General features: G+C 37.0%; 1 protein-coding gene across 5 annotated transcripts in view; it reads left to right on the top strand.

The window, feature by feature from the left end:
* The window catches only part of TANC2 (tetratricopeptide repeat, ankyrin repeat and coiled-coil containing 2), a 476,614-nt gene that overhangs the window by 191,171 nt on the left and 268,546 nt on the right, over positions 1 to 16,897 (top strand). The window contains exon 1 of one of the 5 annotated variants that reach the window (XM_033184064.1): positions 4,694 to 4,921. The exons of the other annotated variants lie outside the window; for them this stretch is intronic. The gene's annotated coding sequence lies outside the window, so the exon portion shown is untranslated. Of the gene's footprint in view, positions 1 to 4,693; positions 4,922 to 16,897 lie in introns of those variants that run through there. 5 annotated transcript variants of the gene reach the window in all.

Raw genomic sequence — 16,897 nt, 5'->3', positions numbered from 1 at the left:
CTTAGGACTCTTTAAAAGACAGCAACAGAAACATCAACAACACAAGAGTTAAACTGGTAAAAGAATGACTGAAAAGAAATTCTAATAGCCAGGCGTGGGTGGCTCATGCCTGTAATCCCAGCACTTTGGGAGCCTGAGGCGAGCAAATCTTTTGAGCCCAAGGAGTTTCAGACCAGCCTGGGCAACATGACAAAACCCTGTCTCTACCAAAAAAAAAAATAATAACGAAAATTACCCAAGCATGGTAGCACATGCCTGTGGTCCCAGCTACTCGGAAGGCTGAGGTGGGAGAATCACTTGAGCCTGGGAGGAGGAGGTTGCACGTTGCAGTGACCTGAGATCATACCACTGCGCTTTAGCCTGGGCGACAGAGCCAGATCCTGTCTCACACAAAAAAAAAAAAAAAGAAAAGAAAAGAAAAGAAATTCTAACTTTACCACACATGTTGATACTATCGCAGATGAGGCCTTGATTTGTATTTCATTACAGCTTTTTTCTTAAGAAAATTCTCTTAATGAGCAGCCTGCATGTGGTGGTTGTAGATTCTCTAATCCAGTGTTCACAAACTTCAGTGTGCTGTACAATCACCTGCAGGGCTTGCTGAATACAGATTGCTGGGCCCCCACCTTCCAGAGTGTCTGATTCAGCTTATCTGGGGTGGGGCCTGATCATTTGCATTTCTGACAAATTCCCAGGTGATATTATACTGCTGGTCCAGGCACCACATTTTGTGAACCCGTGGTCTAAAGAATACTGTTTAACTTCCATTCTGTATCCCATATTTATTGTTGTCTAACTTAGACCATTTTGATTTGGATACTCTGCTAAGGCATAACATATTGTATTTTCTTCAACATGATTCCCTTCTCAATTAAAAATTAATTGGTGATATCATTGTTCTCATCCCCTTAGACATTTTTGTTTTACTACCCCCATGCCGCAACATACATTCATGGTTCAGACTCCAAATCATGCTGAATCTGTGATAACAATGATGACAACAGCAAAAACAAATAATAACAGCTAATTTTTTAGAGCATTTATTCTGGGCTAGGTACTATTTTGAGGATTTTATTTGAATTAATATCCTCACAAATTGTCTTTGATGTTATTAGCCCAAAATAACTGATGGAAGGAAACAGACACAGCAAGGTTCTTACAGCTAGGAAAAAAATGAATGAAATGGGAATCTAATATAAGCTTTCTGGTTTCAGAGCCCTTACCCTTAATTCCTGCACTCTCAAACTCCTCACTAATGTGCTACCATGTTATGCTGCCTCTATAGTATGTCTGAAACCACTTTCTTACTTTATTTTCTGTAGCCATAGCCCTCACTAGTCCATGTATTAATAAACTTAATAGGTGAGCTGTATCACTGTATCCAAGCACTGTGCTTAAATACTTACACATGTTTGGAATTAGTTAAGCCTCATAACAACACTATGACTTTATTAGGAAACTAAGACTTGGTAAGGCTATAACTTGCCCAATTTCTTACTATTAATATATGCTAGAATCAAGACCTAGATTTTTCAGATCACTGTACTTAACCTCTAAGCTGATATGCGTTCATGTGCTCAACCTCTGCCAGATTCTGTAACTCAAGTCATTGAGGGTATAAGAGTCGATGTTCCCAGTGTCAGTTCCAATCACTTCTTTGTGCAGTAGTTTCTGTTATCTCTTACATCACAATAAAATGCCAAGTTTGGGCTTTAGATTATTCCTACCCATCTCATCTCAACCACTTTCTTTCTTCTTTTTAACTATCAGAGAAAGCCTTTTAATGTGGAATTCTCTTACTCATATGAATCATCTTATGTATCATTTTTTACAATGAAACAGATTGAAATTCCAGGCTTCCAGGTAAAATATTATGCCCCATCTTCCAACTTGCCCTTTTATGTTCTCCACCAAGCAATATTATGACTATTGTTCAATTTATCATATCTGTGATTGTCCCTCCTGTGTTTGACTTACAGATGACACTAGTTTTCTATGACTCGGATGAGAACTCCATTATCATCTACCTTATAAAGTAGTTTAACTTTATTATTAGACATGCACAGTAACCCATGGATGAGGGAAGAGGTGAAAAGTAGATAGAAGAAAGAATTAGATGTCTCCTGTGAGTTATAAAGATAACTTCAGTTGGAATTTCCTGAGAAGGGAAAATAAAGAAGTTGGTATACATTGAGCTTCATAGATCTAAAATAACTCTTTTTGCTGGAGAAGTGTATATTTTAGTAAGAGGTTTTGTTTTTTTTCCTCTGCCAGGTCTATTTAACTTCTGATTAACACCATATAGTCCATACTGTCTTCACAGTCTTCAGCGATTTCCTTTTTTCTGTATGATATCTAGAACCCTGATCTTTTCCCTTGACTTCATCTCATAATTCTTGTACACTCCTCATACCTCCTTTAAGTTCTCCTGCCATCCTTCAATTTTTTTCTTACATTTCTACACTAAGTTTCTGGTCTGTCTACTGGCCCTAAATTTCATTATTTAAAAAAATGTTTTTAAGATTTCAAGATATATAGAGTCCCTTGAGCAGGGACTTGTGCTGTCTTTGTCAGAACTCAGCAGGTAAAGCAGTTACTCTGATGCCATGACAATGCTTTAATAAAATTCTAGCGAAAGACTTAAGAGCTTTAAGTATTGAATTACTGTATAATCATTTTTCCTATACTAAGCAGTATTGAATAAACTGTCTCATTATTTTTAAATCTGGTGAAATTATAATGAAAGAGATTCTAATATTGGCTATTAGTAGCCTGCATATATACATATAAATCACTTGAGATCTTTATTTGTAATAATGATTTTTAAAAACAGGCTCAAGTCTCACACTCATAGCAGAGGTGAGAGGTCTGCTATTCCAAAGTTTGCTTTTGACAGAACCATACTGTTAGGATTCTTAATGTTAGACCTTTGTTGCCATGGAGACAGTAACAGGCTTTATTATTATTTTTTAACATACGCTTTAAATATACATACCCTAAGATCTAAAGTGTGACTTAGTTGTCTGTTGGTTTTGAAATTGGCACATTTTCAAAATAGTTTCTATATTCTTTTTGATTTGTTTTTCTAAGACCACCAGAGCGGGCACAAAAGAACCAGCGAGTAGGCAAGGGTAGGAGCAAAAATTGCAAATTTATTTTTGGTCACCTAGCTTCAGGGAAGAAGGTGGGTAGGGAGACGTCTGTCGGCCTCCAGCAAAGGAGGCCAACAGAGTCGCCTGGTGGGGCTCTCGGACGGAGTTCCTGCAGTCCCGACAGGAGTGGGGGCCTGGGAAGTCCGCGTGGGGCGTCTGCCCGGAGCGGCTTTTCTAGGAGTGGGAGGGCAATAGGCAGGACACGGGCATGTGGGGGGCGTTCCGTAGGTGCGACCAGGTAAATCTTGGTCTCCTCGGATTGACGTCACCTGGCGCATGCCCGGTTGGTCTGCACCTTCCCGGGCGCCGGCTGCATTTTCGCGCGCACGGGCAAAGTTGGTGATGAAGAACCCGGAAGTGCGCCATCTTGCCTCCGTTCGTCCAAACACTTTTAATACTTGATTTTTATCCTTCAAAGAAAATGAAGGAGAGTTCTGGCCATTGTATGACAGAGTTGTATATTACTTTTTACAGGGTCTTTTAGGAATAATGTAGAATCTCTTGTGGGTCAGTAATGGATGAGGATTTTGAAGAACATGCAGAAACTTTTGAAAAAAGTAATGTGATCTTAGACACTCGCATGTCTTGGCCACCTATGGTTATTACACTAATATATAATACAAGCAAATCAATTTCAGATTCAACTAATACTTTTGTGCCAGTGCTGTGCTAAGCACTGTCACCCTATTATAGTTTATTTAATAGAACTCAGTTTGAAAGCGCCTAAGCAATCCTCATATTTTAACTTTTAAAATAACTGATTATTCGAGTGTATATCAATAGCGTTCCTGAATTTTTCGTCCTAAAAATTAGTAAATAAAATGTATACATACTTTCATTAAGTAAAACTTTCAAGTCATGAGTTATACTTTATTCACTACAAGAATGAATGGATTCCATGGCATGAGGCATTAATATTCCATAGGCCTCATAATTAAATTGGTAACTAAATCACATCTCTTTAGCTTCTAGTGTCAAACTAGCATGGCCTAGTTAATATTTTAGTCCACCAACAGTTTTGACTTCTTACATTAATAGCTGAGAAGTAAGGTAATTGATTTTCTTGTTAAGCTACGTAGATTAGGCCTGATGGCTTATATTTAATCCTACTTACGGTATTTATCATGACTGAGTATTAGAGTAGTTATTTCTGGATAACGAAAAGCTTTTGATTACAATTATTATAAACAAAACCTTAAAACGTAGTCCTGTGCTTTCCTTAGTTAATATCTGTATTTAATGGCAAAAGAAGCCAAGGTAAGAAAGCTCTTTGCTTTATAAAGAGAGGGAAAATAGCTAAAGGTAACAATCACAATCTATACTAATAGTTTTGAATATTAGATTTTAGCTTTTCCATTTTTCAGTGACTTTTAACAAGACCCATCTCCTCTATGAAGAATGCAATTAGTTAGTTTTTTTTCCTCTGGCTTAAAAAATAGAGTAACCTGATCTGAGTCTGACAGAGTGTGTCGTTCATTTAAGTGCTTCCATCTGTTGCCTGCTGTTCCCCTTACTCATGACCCCTCTATGTTTCTCTCTTTCCCTTTTTCCTTCTCTTTCCCTGTTTCTCTTTCCTTTTTCTCTCTCCTTTCCTTTCTCTTTCTTTCTCTCTTGCTCTCTCTGTCTCTTGCTCGCTCTCTCTCTCTTTTTGTTCTTAGCCCCTCTGAGGAAGGCAAAGTTTGTTGAGAGCCCACGAATTCCAGAATCCGAGCTTGGCTCACCAACCCTCACTTCAGCTCAGAAACTGGACGTGGATGCATACTGCCCTGGTAAGCATGCATGCAGTGTCTGCTTTGAAAGAGGGAGGAATGGATCAGGCCCATCCAGCAAAGCAGTATTTTGCATGTATACTACTCATAAAAACATGTTACCTCTTTTGCAACTGATTGCCTATTCTTCTTAATAGAACATAGTTTTTACTGAATGCCCTGTTTTGACTTTAATACAATAATGAGAGTAAGTATTAAAAATAATATCAAAGGTCATTTTCAAAAGAGTTAAAATAACTTTGGTAGATAAGTAGCTTTAGGTAAGTAGGGTTCCTTTTGTGATTTGAGATACTTGAAGAAATTTTGCTGTGGCCATGTGCAAACAGGAATGTTGAAGATGTGAATAAGAATATTCATTCAACACTAGACACAAAAGTGTTGTGTGCAACACTTTTGCATACAACCTTTATGCCTAATTCCTGTTGGATTTCTGGATGATTATAGAAAATACTTGTGATGCTGGAAACATTAAACTTGAATTAGAAAAGAAATATAGGTTTCCGAGATGGACTCCTTTTGGATACAGATACTTACTTTTAGAAATACCTCTTGTGAATGGCCTGTAAACACATGTGGGAGTTCACTAAAACCCTTCTTGTGTGGGAGCCAAACTGAGAAAGACTCATTATCAATGCTTAGATTCTTTCAAACTTAGATGAGTTGCCCGGCAACATCCTTTACACTCTCTCTACAGTGAGTCTATAGAGCTGTGTCAGAAATGTTCACAGCTCTAGCTGAGTATACAGATTAGAGCATTAGTAAAGGACCTTGGAAGACTTGGTTTTAGGTCTTTTGTTTATTCCTACTCATTAAAATTGATGTTAAACCACAGTGAATACAACTACTACATATTTACAGCATGAGGGGTCAGCAGAGTAAAATGATTCCTAGTTCTGGGGAGGGTATCAGTAGCTGTGATCTGAAATGTCAGTATAATATACCTTCGAAGCCAGATAAGACATGGTTAAACAAAAAACAAAACAGTAGGAGGAAACTTGGGCCAAACGTCATAAAATGAGAGACGTTTCATTTTATGAGTCAATTTTGAATATTGAAAGACCTTGGGGATTTTGCTTTCCTTCTGGGTATTGAACTGGCTTCATCCACTCTTATAGATAACCATTCTTTTCTAAATCAATCACAGTTTTGTATTAGGAACCAGCTTTTCTGTTTCCAAAAGGAACAAAATAACTCTTTAAACGGTACTATAGCACGTGATTAGAAGAATCTTTCATGTTTTGAGGTACTGTCACGCTTCTTGGGCAATGGAATATTATACTTTGAATTTCTTCATGCAAATTTTAGTGTTATAAAGTAAAATAAGTGTGCTAATTTTCTATCCCTTTCTTGAGTTTTAGAAGGAAAACCCTATCAGAGGCCTTTTCTTTTCCAGATTTGCAAGTCAGAATGACTGTCATGAGGGCCTAATCTTTCACTTCCTGATTGCCCATCTGACATCCTTAATCTAATCTAAAGCTAAAGTCTTATTCAGGTGATTATGTATATTTTCCACAGGCATGAATTCTTTGTTGAATTAGAATTAAACCAAACTAAAGCTCGGTTATGATTTTTAGAAAGCCAGGAAGAAATTAAAACACGGTATCAAAGTGCTGCTAAAAAACATCTTTCCTTTTCTTATCTGAAACAGTTTTAAAGCATGGAAACTTTATGGTGATTTGCTCTTTTCTAATCAAGTTATTAGGTGCTCTGAAATTTAGTTTCTACCAAGATAAGAATGGTAACCTGAGGATTGAAGCTATTATCTCTACATAGTACCAAAAATTAACAATAACCAAATGAATTGATGAGTATACTCACAAAACAGATTTTGCATTTTTTCATGCAACTTTTAGTACTAGAAAGTGAAATAATACTTAATTTTTGAATTTCTTTCACAAAGGATATACTAACACCACTGATGATATTTTATTGTACATTGATACAGAGTAATACGGTTAAGGCTACTAGTGTTCTGATACCTTCTTGTCTGCCTGCTTTACTCATTATCACCTGAAAATTTAGGAAAATACTGTGTCTCACAGAGACAACAATCACAAACTGAAAGTTAGAGCAGTGGTTTTCAAATTTTAATTTACCTCAGAATTACCTGGAAGATTTGTCCAAATGCAGATTGATGGGCCCCCAGAATTTCTTAGTGGTGTGGAGTGGGTCAAGAATTTGCATTTCTAACAAAATCTCAGATCATGCGGAAGCTGCCATTTGAGATTCTATGCTTTGAGAACCAGTTGGGTTACAGGGCTGCTGCAGGCTGCTCACTGTACAGTCATTGTTCAGTGGTTCAGTGAACAATGCTGAGAGTCTAAAAAAAGTGGTAAAATAGTCTTCTACCACTGTTGATATGTGGGGAGTAACTGCCAGTGTTGTTTCTGTGTTATCTAAACTTAATCCTTTTGGTACCTATATTTTAGGTTGGAAGGATAAAACTTTTGTGTTTGAGAAGTGGACCTATATGTTTTTCTTGGTATGTCTTTTTGTACCTGACATCTGTGTACCCATGTCTAACTTTTCTGTGTCGTTCTACATGTAAAAGGAAATTGTGGATCAAACCAAGCCAATTCATTGATGGTTAAGTCTAAAAGTATAGGGGAAGCTACTCTGGAATATAGCTGTTGAGCCAAAATATTAAATTGAGTGATTCGTTATATAGCATTATCTTCTATAATATCTCATTAAAGTTTTAGTATTCCTCAAGTTACATTTGTTGTATGCAAAATATATGGGAAAAATACCAGCAAACAGTCTCTTTTGGTTCTGCAGCTACAACTGTGGAGATAATCGATGGTGTTAAGTAAACTACCAGAATAGAGGGGATGTTCTGGGAATTGTGTGTGTTAATTGTCTCACAGTGGGGAAACTAAGATCTAGAGAATTCAAGCGATTTGTCTAGGGTCACAAGTAGGATTTATTGTTCAACTCTTGAAGGGGACACAATATAGTTCAAAAATATATTGCCCTCTAATCCTGTTACTGTGTAAATTCTATGAGCATTCCTTACTGTCCTTAGATTTAAAAGCAGAAAATTCAGTTAAGTATGAGATACAGTCATATTCTATTTTTATGAAAAAGGGTAACCAACTGTTAGTGATGTCAGTAAAGCAATTTCCAAAATAAGAGAATAGATTCATCCTATACTCTATCACTTTTCTATCTAAAGTATTACTTATTAGGTGTGTGATTTGGGGCAAGTCACTTAACCTTTCTACCTGTTCTTTCATCTGTAAAAATGGAGATGATAATTTTAAATCAGTTTAATATATATAAAGCACTTAGAAAAATGCTTGGCTCATAGTCCGTGCTCATAAATGTTAGTTGATTTTATTATTTTTGTAGTGATGATCCTAAGGTGTAAGACAAGGTCTTAATCAGAAAAAATATGTAAAGGTTCAGGATCATTTTTAATTAAATGTGTCCTATTGCATTTCAATTCTGATTTTTCTCTGATGAGTCTTGTGGTCTGGAGCATGTCACTTAACTTTTGCGTGCCTCAGTCTCCCGTCACAGCAATATTATTTCTATAATTTAACAAATTATGCTTTTATGTAGATACATGAATATATATTCATAGGAAAAAATTTCTAGAAGAATACACCAAACCGTACCACTGGTTGCCTAAGGAGGGGAGACTGAATTGTTGGAAAATTAGAGTAGGATTGGTGTGAGATAATGTTAGCAGAGGTTATATCTGGTTGGTGGCATTACAGGTGGTTTTAATTTTCTTTCTTGGGCATCAGGCATGTATTAGTGAATAAGAGCTTATGTTCTGGAGTTAGATCTAGGTTTAATTTTTTTCTCTTCCACCTACTAGCTGTGTGACTGATAAAAATAGACCTGTCTTTTAAAAAAAAACTGTCATCTCATAGGATTGTTACAGAGATTAAGTGAAATAATGTATATGCCACATGCTTAGCTCAGACAAAATAAACAAGACATTAGCACCCTTTCTGTTACTTATCATCATCATTATACTTTTCTGCATTTTCTAAAATTTCTACAATGAACTTCTATTGAAAATTTTCAGTAATCAGATGACATTAAATGCTGGTGATACTCTTTGTTTTTATTTTAGTTTTTTAAGTGTTTCTGTTTCACATTATAATATAAAATTTCAAGTATAGAAGTGACCTTTGACACAGATAATGGTAGGCCAAGTTGACAGTTTTATAGGACTTCTGACTACATGTGCATGAACGGTTAAGGGCCAAAGCCCAGACCAGTCTTGAAATAGGCAGGCTTTTATCAACACCAAATATTTTCAGAGGAATTTGAGATTAATCTTTTTATGTGGATTCTTTAAAATCTCTTTAAAACTGTAGTGTCTTTCAATGGACAGTGTTATTTAAGGTGACAAAATTAGCATATATTTAAAACTCAAAAAGAGAAAACAGTTTGATTAGAGTCAGTGCATATTCATATTTGCATATATTCTGCACTTGTAAAAATTTTTTTCATTTGGATTTTTTATCTGTATTGTACGTTCTATAGTATAAGTACAAGCCATTGTAAACAAAGTGTTTTATTTAAAGTGAGTAGTTCCTTGAACTGTCTTTTCCCAACTCCTATATAGTCATTGTCATTTCCATTAAAATCAAAGGAGATTTTTTTTTCATTTTCTTTCTTCCATTTAAAAAATTTCTGAGAACGTTATCAAATGTTTTTATCCTAAATACTTAACCATGCTTCTTTGATTTTGCTACAAACTTTGTGCTTGTATATAAATTCTTCTGTATGATTTTGCATTGTCCTATGAGTACCAAGAGCCTTTTCCTCCTGTTTCACATCTTTTGTTATATTGTGTTTGTATTCTGCTTTATTGTAAATACAGTAAGTATGAAACATAGTTTTTAACCTGAGTAAAATTGATGAGCTTTGGGGGGAGTCTGAGCCCTTTAAAATTATAAGTAAAAACTTGCTACATGTACATATGTTCTTTTTCCAATCACAGGTTCTCAAAACAATTGGTAACCTCCCTTACACCAAATAAAAAGAAAGAAGAAATGCTATTGTAAAGGTTGAAATTGGAGAAAAAAAAAAAAGGTTGTTAGAACAACAAGAACAAAAAGCTAAAAGTTGTATAGTGGATAGACTTGAAAGGAGAATGAGAAAGGAAATAATAGAACTATGGGATTGGCCTATCAGGATATGAAGTCTAAAGTAGAGATTAGAAGACAGATGAAACAGAAATAAGTTGTGTATTAGAAGTATGAGATACTGCCTTATTACTGATTATTGAAATAAGCATAAGAACTAGAATATGAATATAAATGGCTTTTCTTCCCCACACTTTCCTATCCATGTAAGTTCTTTTTTTCTCTCTCTTTAAATAGAGATGAGATCTCCCTATGTTCTCCTGGGCTCAAGCAACCTTCCTGCCTCAGCCCCCTGAGTAGCTAGGACTACAAACTCATGCCACCACACCTGTTTAACTTTTATTTTTGTAGAGACAGGATCTCACAATTTTGCATAGACTGGTTTCGAACTCCTGGCCTCAAGTGATTCTTCCACCCAGGCCTCCCAAAGTGCTGAGATTATAGGCGTGAGCTACCATGCCCAGTCTACTTCAAACATGTTTTCCTGATCTTTAGTTTTTCATTGTTTGTGATGTGAGTTTTAATCTTCTGTAGTTAATGAAATTTTAGGGAGGGGATCAGGGGCAATTGTGTTCCTCTTTGGTGGGTCCAGTTTCTAGGTAGATGAGGGAACTTCAGAAAACAGCCTCATCCTGTGCCTTGGGAGAGGCAGAGGATTGAGACAGGAAGTGGGAGGGGAGGCCAGAAAGCCCTTGAGGCTGCTGCTTTAGTTCAGCATGTCAAGGTACCATATTTTGGGGTATTATTTTCTGTGCCCTAGCATTTGGAAGGTTAATAATCTCATCACACTAGCTTTTAGATAACTTTTCTGAGGTGTTTTACATCATAAAATCTGAAGGCTTGGCCTCTGAATGTGGTGTTTAGATCCGTAATTTAGTCAGATATCCCAAGGGGCAATATTTTCATTAACTGTAAAACCATTTTAACTTCCAGCTTTTGAAGAAGTAAAATATTCTGGTTTAGAGTAAAATGCCAGTGGTTTAGAGCCAGACTGCCTGTGTTCATGTACCCGTTCTGCTGCTTACTACTTGTGTGACTTTGGGCAAATTACTTAACCGTGATTTGTTAATTTCCTTATTTCCCTCTGTAAAATGGGAATGATAATATTACCTATATCACAGGAAGGTTGTAAAGATATGACACATTAAAATATGTAAAGTAAAAAATATAAAACATATTTATTTATTTGTTTGTTTTTGAGACAGAGTCACACTCTGCCACCCAGGCTGGAGTGCGGTGGCAGGATCTGAGCTCACTGCAGCCTCCACCTCCAGGGCTCAAGCGATCCTCCCACTTCAGCCTCCCAAAGTGATGGGATTACAGGAGTGAGCTACCACACCTGGCCTCATAATGTTTTATGTTGACTTTTTACTGCCTTTTATCTAAGGATGTTGTAGGTAAAGTTATCTTATCTTTTTTTTAATGAATGCTTCACGAAGAGAATAAAATTTCATGTATTCTGTAGTTATTGGGCATCTTTACATGCAGTCTATGTATAAACACTAAGTTGTGTTGTGTGTATGTGTGTTTATTTTTAATGGGGTCAGTTTTTCATAGTGGTGGCTAGTTCAGCCTTGGGAACAGAGAAGCTTGAGTTCAGTTCTGGCTGTGCTACTTTATTAGCTGGTGTCTTTTATTTAATCTCTCTAATCTACTCTGGTTCCTTGTCTATAAAATGAAGATAGTAATATCACTCACTCCATAAGGTGTTTGTGGTAAATAAGACAGTACCTGTAATTTACTTAGCACAATGCCTGGAACATCAGTTATTGCTAACAACTTATTTCTCACATGTATGTACTATTATATATTTATTTCTTGGAAAAAAAAAGTGTTTCTTAAGCAGAACATATGTTCCTGCAGCTCAGTGTTCAGGAAGAATTCTGTGGGAGCAAAGAAGGGACAGAAAGGTACTCTTGGCTTGGGTTTTGACACGCAAGAAGCTGGAATTCTGTATCTGATGTTTCCACTACCATCCTTTACCTCTAAGTCACTTAAAATCCTCAGTCTTTTTGTTTTTTCTTATCTAGAAGTTATAAATCATAACATTTAAATTTGTAAGACTTGCAGGAAGTGTTGGTTAAATTCTGTTTGTTGAGTGCTCTTCAGAGTAGGTATTTGTATTAGTTATCTATTGTTACATAACAAGTTACCATAAAGCTAGTAGCTTAAAACAGCATTTGTTATCTCAGTTTCTATGTGTCGGGAATCCAAATGCAGCATAGCAGGGTTCTGTGGCTCTCACAGGTTGCAATCAAGGTGACAGCTGAGGCTGTAGTCATCTTGAAGCTCAGCTAGGGAAGGATCCTCTTTCATGTTTATACACATAGTTACTAGAAGGATTCAGACCTTCATGGGTTGTTGAACTGAGGGCCTCTATTCCTCACTGGTTTTCAGCCAAAGGCCACCCTCAGTTCCTTGCTATGTGGGCCTCTCCATAGGGCAGCTCACAGCATGGCAGCTTGTTTCATGAGAGCAAGCAAACAAGAGGTAGAGAGGGTACCAGCAAGACAGTGACAGTTTTTATAACCTAATCACGGAAGTGACATTCTATCACTTTTTGCCATATTCTCTTCATTAGAAGCAAGCCAGTAGGTCCAACTCACACTCAAATGGAGGGATTACAAAAGGTCATGATTACAGAAGGGGCGGGGATTATTGGGAGCCATTGAAGAAGTTACAATCTTAGTTCTCTTGGTTTAAAATAAATGTAAATGTCTAGTTTTTGTTGGAAACATTAAGTACTGTCAAGAAGTATGCTGAAGAATGTTTTTACTGTCTTTTGAAAATACTCTTAGCTCTTATTTAAAAAGTTATCCATGTTAATTATATAAAATATCAACTAAACTAAGAAAATATACATAATCCATGACCCCACTAATCAGAAAGCCATTGTTAATATTTTGGGATATAGCCTAGCAATCTTTTTACATACAGTTGGCCTTCCATATCCCCAGGTTCTGCATCCACAGGTTCAACCAACCACAGATTAAAAAATATGCACAAAAAATAAAAAATAATAGGAGAGTAAAAACTAATACAAACAATATGGTATAATAGCTATTTGCATAGCATTTACTTTGCATTTCATATTGTAAGTAACCTAGAAATGATTTCAAATACATGGGAGGTTGTATGTAGGGTATATGCAAATACTACATCATTTTATATATAAGGAACTTGAGGATCCACAGATCCTCATGGGTGTGGGATTGGGGGGGGGTCCTGAAATCAGTCTCTTGCAGATATCGAGAAATGACCGTATTTTATTAGTCTGCTGAAACTGCCATAACAAAATACCATAGATTGGGTGGCTTAAACAGCACATTAATTTTCATATAGTTCTGGAGGCTAGAAGTTCAAGATCAAGGTTCTGACTGATTCAGGTTTTGGTGAGGGCGTTTTTCCTGGCTTGCAGGCAGCTGCCTTCTCACTGTGTCCTCATGCGCTTTTCCTCTGTGCATGCATGTCAGGAGAGGGAGGGAGAATGAGAGAGCAGAGAGGTTTCTCTTATAGGGACAGTAACCCTATTTGGATCAGGGCTGCACACTTATGACCTCATTTAACATGGATTACTTTCTCCAAATATATCCACACTGAGAATTAGGGCTTCTACAAATAAATTTGGGGGAGACACAAACATTCAGTCCATAATATGTACTTTTAAAGTAAAGGCGATAGACTGGGCATGGTGACTTATGCCTGTAATCCCACTGCTTTGGGAAGCTGAGGTAAGAGCATCGCTTGAGGCCAGAAGGTCAAGGCCAGCTTGGGCAACATAGCGAGACCCCATCACCACACAAAATTAAAAAATAGTTTTAAAAACTTAAAATGATATTGTATATATCATGTTTTCAAATTGACTTTTTAAAATTATATTGTATGTGTTTTTACCTTAAGAACTATTCCATCATTTTTTCTCCTGGTAGGGCATTTCATTATATAAATGTAACATAATTTTTAAAAACCAGTATACTGTTGCTGAACATTTAAATTGTTTCAATTTCTTATTGTTATAAAGGTGCTTCAGTGAACATACTAGTTGCTGAATGATTGCTCGTATCTACCGTTATTTCCTTAGAATGAATTCCTTGAAATGGAATTGATAGAAATCCAGGATTATTCAAAATCTTAAATCTTCATATTACTAGATTTCCCTCTGGTACATTTCTTCCAGAAATATATCAGAATATTTTCCTCAGAACCTTCACCAATACTACATATTGTTGATGAGTGCTGCTTTGGCATATTGTGTGTGTGTGTCGCTTCACATCTCCTTCAGAAGCCTTTTCTCTCACTTTAACCCTCCGTGGTCATCCTCAAATATTTTTGGCTTTTATAGTCTGTCTTATATGGAAAAGCATTGTGTATTTGATTTTGTTCACGTGTTAACTGTGTCTCCTCACCCCAATGTATTATGACTGAAAAGGATGTAGAGGAGTGGTAAGGCTTGCTGAACTAAAAAGAGTGGATAGGCTTGCCTGGACCTGACAGTGCAGTTGAAGCCTCATTCTTTAATGAGTTTTCTCAAAATACAGAAGTTTTCTTCATAACCATTGTGAAATAAAATGTATACCAGCCTGGGCAATGTGGCAAAACCCCATTTCTACTAAAAATACAAAAAAATAGCTAGGCGTGGTGGTATGCGCCTGTGGTCCCAACTACTCGGGGCTGAGGTGGGAGGATCGCTTGAACCCAGGAGGTTGCAGTGAGCCGAGATCAAGCCATTGCACTCCAGCCTGGGTGACAGAGTGAGCCCACATCTAAAATAAAATAAAATAGATTCCATATACTCTGAACAGTTTTGTGTTTTTCCATTTCTTGCAGTCACTTTCTTCCCTCTGCGTTGCTAAATCTAGTGCTTGTTTCCAGTTCTCATTTTATTTAACTTACCTGCAACGCTTAACACAGTTATTCACTCCCTCTTCCCCAAAGCACTTACTCTGTGACCTCCAAGTTATCACATTATTTTTGTTTTATTCCTAATTCTCTGGCCTTATTTTCATAGTCTATTTTGCTACTTACTTTTCTTCTCCCACTTCCAAAAGTTGGAATACTCCAAGACCAGAACCATAGATATCTTCTCCATGCTCACTTTGTTGGTATTCTCATTCAGGCCCACATCTTTTAAGGACATGTATATATTGATGACTCTGCTGTCATCACCAGATTTACTTTGATGGGCTCTAAGACCCTGCTTAAGTGTACATCCACCGATTAGTAGGTGCCCATGCTGTCCCCGTTGTTAAATATTTTTAATAGTAGCCCTACCCTGTTCCCTTCCCTTTTTTAAGATCTTTGCTAAAATGTCATCTTTTCATTGAGACTTTCCATTGACACTATTAAAATTGCAACCTGGAGGTTACTGACAATCTTGACAAGCCACTTTGGTAAAATCATGATGGCAGAAATTTGATTGCAGGCTGGGCACGGTGGCTCACACTTATAATTGCAGCACTTTGGGAGGCCAAGACGGGAGGATCATTTGAGGCCAGGAGTTGGAGACCAGTGTGGGCAATATAGCAAGACCTCCAACTCTACAAAATAAAAATAAAAACCCAGACTTGGTGGCATGTGCCTGTAGTTCCAGCTACTTGGAAGGCTGAGGCAGGAGGATCACTTGCACCCAGAGTTTGAGGCTGCAGTGAAGTATGATTGTGTCACTGCACTACAGCCTGGGTGACAGAACGAGACCCTGTCTGGAAAAAAAAAAAAAAAAAATTGAGGGTTTAAAGGTGAGTGGGAAAGAGGAATTGTAATCAGTGAGTGTAAACAGTGAGTATAAGTCAGTGAGTATCCTTTCAAAGTATTCTGTAATGAAGGGAACAGAGCAGTAGGGAAGTAGCTGTAGGAGACTGTGAGACAAGCAAGGATTTTCTAAACTAGAATAAATTTTGGTTTATTTTAAATAAATAAATTAGAATGCCGTGCTGTGGTAGAGAGGGGAAATTGATGCAGAAGAAAGGCAAGAAATGCTGAAATAACACATTTGAGTAGATGACAAATGAGATAAAAAGTGAAAGTGAAGGGATTGACTGTGGAAAGGAGTAAACTAACTAGAAAAAAGACTACCTTATGGAAACAGATGCAGGTAAGTAGGTAGATATGGTGACATGAGCTGGTAGAAAGCCTCTTCTGATTGATTTTATTTTCTAAATTAAATTAAATGGAGAGTGATGTAACCAGCTGAAAGTGAGGATGAGGAAAGAAATGTTGAGGTTTGAAGACAGAGAAGAAGGCATGGAATTGTGTTCTGAGAGTAAATGGATTAGGGAAACGTAGTAGGATTGCTGGGCAGTGCTAATGTCCCACTTAACATTAGTGGTCATTAATTTAACGAGGGACTTGTTAGCAAACATGTTTAACTGTACTGGAACTCTATACTGGAGATACACATTAGGTGAAGAATTGGACCTTAACCAGAGTTGGGGTTTGGCCAGATTGGAATGATAAGATTAAAGAGGATCAAGGGAGTTGAGGGTATTTGCAAAGGAGTGATTATGGTGATGACTGTGAAATTTAAGCCAAGCAGGAGAGGAAATGAGAACATGAGGGTTGAAGGACAGTGAACTTGTATAAATTCAGTGGATTTTAGGTACCAATAGGATCAAAGAAATGAGCTAGAAATATCAAGTGGTTGTCAGAGGCATTTAAGATTAAGTTTAAGGACAGTTTGTGGTTATTAGTAATGACAATGTTAAGAGTATAACTGTGGGAGTGGGTGACTGAAAGAGGACTGGGGAATGAGATCACTGGAGGGGAGGAGGTCAACAAACTGAGGCCAGAAGATCATCTGTTGGAGTAGAAAAAATATTATTGTAATAGTGTTGGGAGAGTATGACCAATAGCTATAATCTTCAAAGAATGA

Source organism: Trachypithecus francoisi, unplaced genomic scaffold, assembly GCF_009764315.1.
Source record: "Trachypithecus francoisi isolate TF-2019V2 unplaced genomic scaffold, Tfra_2.0 Lachesis_group20, whole genome shotgun sequence".
NCBI lineage: Eukaryota > Metazoa > Chordata > Mammalia > Primates > Cercopithecidae > Trachypithecus > Trachypithecus francoisi.
Note: the sequence above shows the minus strand (reverse complement) of the source record. Positions and strands in the feature narration are given on the sequence as shown.